The following is a 6,572-nucleotide window of genomic DNA, read 5'->3' as shown; positions in this document are numbered from 1 at the left end:
CTGACTCGGCGCTCGTGGCGGAAATGCTCACGTTGACCAGAATGAGTTTTGGCCAAGTGCATTGATCTTATTAATATTGCTGACGATAGGCTCCCACGGTTGCGGTTGTGTTGCTGTTGTATTCTGCTGACAAAGCGCACGTGTCAAAAGTGCATGCACTGGAGCTGTGATATAATTGGGCCGATGCAATGCCCTTTTGTAGGGTCTGTCGTTAACTTGTACATACATATACGATATATTTTCCTTAATGTACTGAATTCTGAACTGAAATTCATGAAGTTGATTGCTCATATTATTTTCCGATTCTGGTTTAATAATTTTTCCGTGTTTCCTTCAAGTGGGGCTTAATATTGCTAAGTACAAACGCTAACCAGAGAACACATAGACCAGACACTTAGTGTTGTAACGAACCTTCGGTTTATCCCGAGTCTAAGCTGGGCTAGTTTCAGCTGACTGTGGATTCGTGCCAACAAATTTATTTGTTGAAGCCCCTGCGATAATAATTAGTCACTTGTGAATTTAGGTTTATAGCGTAAATATATATTCTCTTGAATAAGTTTAAAATGTACACGTCACTTAAAGTTATGCTGACTCGCTGGTTGGCTTTAGCGAAGCACACCTACCGAGCGCTGGTTCAACGCACTCCGGCTGCGAGAGTATTGTGCTAAAAACACGCTAGTTACCGGGACGATTCGGGAAACGCCAGGACTTCGGTCTGAACAAAACTCTGGCGGTTCGCTCAGATATGCAGGCCTCGCCTACTATCCCACTCGCTCACAGCACAACACTAGCTTCGTTTTCACTCACACACACTTCTCTAGCGCACGGCTATGCGAACTTACTCAGATGTGCAGGCCTCGCTTAAGCCGCTGATATGCACCGATGTCCTGATCGGTGCCGCTGATGCTGCTGATTGCCTCTTTCGTTATCGCAAGGATTCCCACTGGATGTCCTTGCTGTTCCCACGATGTCCTTGCTGTTCCCACGATGTCCTTGCTGTCCTTTGAAGTCCTGGGAGTCCTGGTTCACCACTCGCGTTGACTTTCACTAATCACTTTAATCACCAAACTTTTCTCAAACGTATCAGCCTCTCAAACATTTCTCAAAACTCTCCCATTTCCAGCCTTTCAAGCCTTTCAAACATTTCAAGCCCCGTATGGAGCCGCCGGTGGCCTTTTATAGCCCAGCCACAGGCCCTGCTTCGGGTGATAACGGGGCCCGTTCGGCTCTGGAGCGGGGCCTTTCAGCCGCTCGTGCCCATACAAACGGTAAAGTGGCGTGATCCGGGTGACGCCACTTTCCCGCCAAATTGCGTGGCAGCCTCCCATTGGCCGAAGTACCGTTGGTGCCCTGCGAGTGAAAGTGATCACTACTATCACCCGGCACGAACGGCACCTCGGCTCCACAGCAACGGTAAAGTGGCGTGATTCGGGTGACGCCACTTGCCCGCCAAATTGCGTGACCGCCTCCCATTGGCCGAAGTACCGTTGGTGCCCTGCGAGTGAAAGTGATCACTACTATCACCCGGCACGAACGGCACCTCGGCTAACGGTCCCCGATGATCGTCGTGCGTGCGACGCGAACCCATTGCTGAATCTGTAGGAGCGAAAGAGACCGCCTCTAACAGGACTTTTACCCCCTTTCCAGTGCGAGGGTCGCTCCTACAGTATTCGCGTCGCTGTGTGGAGCAACATATATATGCACGTATATGCATATAAACGCACAGCAAATACGTACGTTCATATACATTAATACGTGCATACCTATATTGCTCCTCACACTCCCCTCTTCCTTCGGGAAAACACGAGACCATCGTGTTTGAATTTGGCGCCCGTCTCCGCTGCGCTGCTCCGTTTTGCGCTGCTCCATTTTGCGCTGCTCCATTTTGCGCTGATCGCCGCTGTTAACGCACTGTTAGCGCCATCAGCTGTATTTTCGCTTACCGCTGGCAATGCTGTGTTCTGCCGGTGAGTGAAAAGTACAATATTTTTTTAAATTTTCCATAAAATTATCAAAAATATTATGTTTCAGGCCGGGCATCTTTTCCCATTATGCCCCCTTGACCTGATGGCCTGCCGCTGCCAATGCCCACGCCGGGCGCTGCTGCAAAACTCGCCTGTCGGTTTTGCAGCCCCCGGTGGCATTGGCGCATGTGCGCGCGGCCATGGCCATTTCACCCATTTGGCGCATGATGTTCCTCGCCGTTGGAGATGCTTTTCTGCTGGTTGCTGCTGCTCCTTGGACCCTTGGGGATGCTCCGGTGGGGCACTGCGGTCATTTCATGCGCTGCTGCTGAGAGATCGGGCCACAGACGTCGTTCGCAAATTGGACACCGGTATCGCGTCTTTGGTGTCGGTACGCTTGTTGGTCGATCCTCTTTCGCGCACAGCTCGCAGCGAAGACGCTGGCCAGTGCGCGAGGACCGGTTGCCAAGCTTCGTCGACACCCAAAGTTCGGAGCCGGTGGAGCCAGTTGCGTGGCAGGCGTCTGCCGCCATGCTCTCCCAGCAAGCAGCCACATGCCCGACTGCATGCCCCGCGTCCATGATTTGCCGCCGCTGCCTCTGCCCACGCCGGGCGCTCCTACAAAACTCACCTGTTGAGCTGTAGTCCCCGGTGGCGTTGGCACTCGTGCGGCGGCCACCTGCCTTCCGACATCCCTCGCCGTCCTCTCCGTTGCAGGCGTCCACGACAGCAGCTGCTTTTCCAAATTCGTACTGTGTCTCTCTACGGCGCCGCCGACCCAATTGTGGATTGCTGTTGGGAGTTGGCCACATCGATGTCGTTCGCAACTACCCCTGGTGTCGAACTTTGACGCCGGCTGGCATTTTGCGGCCACTCCTCATTCAAGCACAGCTCGCAGCCAAATCGCTGGCCAGTGCGCGAGGATTCAGCCAGCAAAGCGCGCCTACGCCCAAGCACGGACAACTGGATGGTTTCGTCGCGTGGCAGGCATCGATGGTGGCCAGGACTCCCAACTGGCAACCCAACTTATGGCTGCGTGCTCCTCGTCTCTACTCGGACACTTGATGGCATGTGGACGGCGCACTCGAGCGCCGTCGGTCCACTCTGGTAACTCATCCACAAGAAGACCCCGGCCCGATGCCCACATGCCCATTTTATACCCTATGCTGCCGCGCGCCGCTGCTTAGGCGACAGCACATAACGGGTCCTGTATCCTATGCTCAGCCCACTCTAGCCTTCGCTACCTTATGGCTGAATCCCAGGCAGGCTACGGTACTGCCCAGATACCGTTTTTCCCACACTCCCATTGGCACACGCATACATAGCCCTCCTAGCCGAACATCCAATGCAAGCTCTTCTGCCGCGTTGCATTGTTGTTGGCATCTCTTCGCTAGCGATCGTTATATGCCGCCGTGTGTTTGTTGTTGGCGATTTTAGTTGTCGCTGTGCGTTTTGTTGTTGGCGGTTTTAGTTGTCGCTGTGCGTTTTGTTGTTGGCGGTTTTAGTCGTCGCTGTGCGCTTTGTTGTTGGCGATTTCGTGCGCTAGCGCTCGCTGAGCTTGCTCTCGCTCGCTCTTGCTTCGCTGTGGGTGTGGGTGTGCAATTATCGCCTGGAATGCGTGCGGTTTGTTTTTGTTTTCCGCTCTCGCTTAGAAATGCATATAATTTCGGCTGCGCGCGCGCTGTTGCGCCTACATTGCAGGTGGGTACTGCTTGCACTTGCACTGCTTTGTTGTTGTATCTGCGCATAGTGCATTGCACATGCACTGGCAGCTAAGTTTTTCGGTGCAGTACTGTACACTGCTTGCTGTCGTGCGCGCGCAGTTCAACCAAATTGTTGTTGCGCACCCAATCTACCGTAATTATCCCGATGGCAACTGTAGTTTTCCAGCCACAGATGCATTTCGCAGCCGAGATTATGCATTTTTAGTAAAATTTTTGCTGTGTTTTTTTTTCTTCTTCTTCTGCTCGCAAATTAGAAGCAATACACTTCGCTGTGTATTCACTCCCTTTTTTTTTTTGGAAAAAAAAAACAGCTTTAATGCTCACCCGTGTCTCCTCTCCACGGCTTGAGATCCGCCACATGCGCCGTCTTGGTCCGCTTATCGGCCTCCGACCTGATCCGGCAGATTACAGGCGACACAAAACTGGCCATGATATAAGGGCCTCCATAGCGTGGTGCCAGTTTTGCTGCAAAACCCTCTGCGGCATTCTACAAGTGGCGTTCCTTTGCCCACACCTTGTCACCTATGGCCGGCTTCCACTGCCGCCTCCGTAGGTTGTAATGCCGCGCCTGATCCTGTCCAGCTCTCTCCAGGTTTCGACGCCCTATCTCAAACACAGCTGCTTGCAGCTGGCTGGGCTTATATCGCTGACACACTTCGCAGCGCTGTAGGTATGCTCTCGCATCACGGTACATACCTGGCCAGTAATACCGCGCTGCCACCCGAGCGATCGTTTTTCGGCTCCCAAGGTGGCCAGCGGTGGCTGCGTCGTGGTTCTCCTCCAGAACTTGTTTGCGCCGGTCCGCCGGCACGCACAACTTCCATGCAGCCACATCCTCGTGGCCGCCTTGATGCGGGATGTGCCGATATAAGTTTCCAGACTCTTCCATATAGTCTGGAAACTTATGTGGCGCCTTCTTGATGTCCTGCCGAAGCTTGGTGAGCCAGCGACATCCTGTCCCAGCTGGCATCTCCTTGCTCTTGACCAAACGGCACGCCTCCTCTCCCAGAGGCTGCCGTGAGAGCGCATCCGCTACCACATTCCGTTTGCCCTTCTTGTAGCGCTGCTTTATGGGCTTATTGTCCTGCCTCCTGATCCGGTGCTCCGTGATCCTGGTGGTGCCTTTCACATGCTGGAACTTCTCCAGCTCATGCCTCAGAAAAGCATCCACCTCTGGGTCTTTGTGCATAGGCGTTGGCTGCTCCATGCTCGCCTCCACTGGCGTCTCTGGACTCGCCTCCACGCTGGCCACAGCCACAGACAGCTTCTCCTCTGACTGTCCGCTCGACTGTGGAATTCTTGGCTTGATCCTCAGCGTCAAGCCACCGCACTCCCGTGTGGTGCCCATGCTGGCCAAGAAATCCCAGCCCAGCACCAGATCGTCGATCACTCCTGGCAGAATCAGCAACGGGATTTGGCTTTGCTGATTCCCCAGGCTGATCGTCGTCTCCAGCTGCGAGTCCACATGACTGCAACTGCCGTCCGCTAAGCGTATGCGCCGCCGTGATGCACGCACCACGCCCACTCCTCTGAGCCTGTCAGCAAGCTTTTCGCTTATAAAGCTGCTTGTGGCTCCAGTGTCGATTGTGGCTTTTTGTTGGGTGGCTCCAATGGCCACAATCGCTGTCATCTGGCTGCCTTCATCCTGAAGGCGGCCCACTAGCGCCTGGGGGCTCCTGGCCGCTGCTCCCGCTCGCCCCTGGATGGCGGGTGCCGCTGCTCGTTTCCCGACTGGCAACAGGCAAACGTTCTCACTCCAATGCGCCCGCACTGCCAGCAGAAATCCAGTGCCTTGTTGCGGCACGTAAAAGCGCGGTGCCCCTCCTGGCCACACACTCGGCATGCCCTGGCTGGATTCGGGATGTATGTCCTTGCTCCGGTTGCGCCTGTCCTTGGCGCAGGTGAAGGCTTCGCCTCATCCTCCATGCGGCGATACTCCACATCGCCTCCAGCGTCGTCCATGGCCATAAATCGAGTCCGGCCCGGCCGTGGCTGCTGCCGCAACCTCTCGCGGTCTCTCTCCAGCTCCTCGAACTCGTCTGCGAGGTGCATCAATTCCACCAGATTATGGAACTGATATGGGCGGGCGTAGGCACGCAGATCGGGCAGGCTGTTGTTGTAAATGAGCTTCATCTCGCGGTCTGCTCCATAACGCAGAGGCCGCATGAGAGTCTGCATCTCAACCATGTAGACCTTGAAGCTCTCATCTACCATTTGCCTCCGGCGTTTGGCGTCGTCCTCCAGCTTCTCCAGATAGCCTCTGGGCAAGAAGAACTCCTGGAAGCTGCGCACGAACGTCGCCCACGCCGTCCAGTGCCTGTTGTTGGCCACATACCACTTTAATGCCATGCCCTTCAGCAGCTCTGGCATTGCGCGCGGGATCATATCCAGATCCAGGCCATGTGTCCGCCGACCACTCCACCTGCTCCAAGAACTCCAAAGGCTTTGTGGTGCCATCAAAGCGGAAGCTCCACTCTCGCACTTGTTTGGCCACCTTTGGATATTCTTGGGCTGTGCTGCCGAGTCCTGGTGGCCTGATTTCTGGTTGCGGGGTGGATGTGGCCCTTATCTCACCCTGTCGCGTGTCCTGCAGCCGTGCCGCTGCACTCGTAGAAGGCACACCGAGCCGCGCCACATGCGCCAGCTCTGTCTCCGAGTCGTCGTCAACTACGGTGGTCGTTGCCTCATCTCTCAGCGAGGCACGGCGTCCATGCAGTCGCCTCAGCTCGGCGATCCTCAGTGAGTAAGGAATGCTACCTTCATTCCTCTCAACCCACTCGCCAAACTGCCTCCGCATAGCGTCCAGTGTGCCTGACAAGCTCACTCCGAACTCGTCACCATAACTCAACACTTCATCCTTTTTCAAGTTATATACCCACGCTCG

Source organism: Drosophila navojoa, chromosome X (assembly GCF_054131105.1).
Source record: "Drosophila navojoa isolate 15081-1374.11 chromosome X, UAZ_NAV_1.0, whole genome shotgun sequence".
Taxonomy (NCBI): Eukaryota; Metazoa; Arthropoda; class Insecta; order Diptera; family Drosophilidae; genus Drosophila; species Drosophila navojoa.
Note: the sequence above shows the minus strand (reverse complement) of the source record.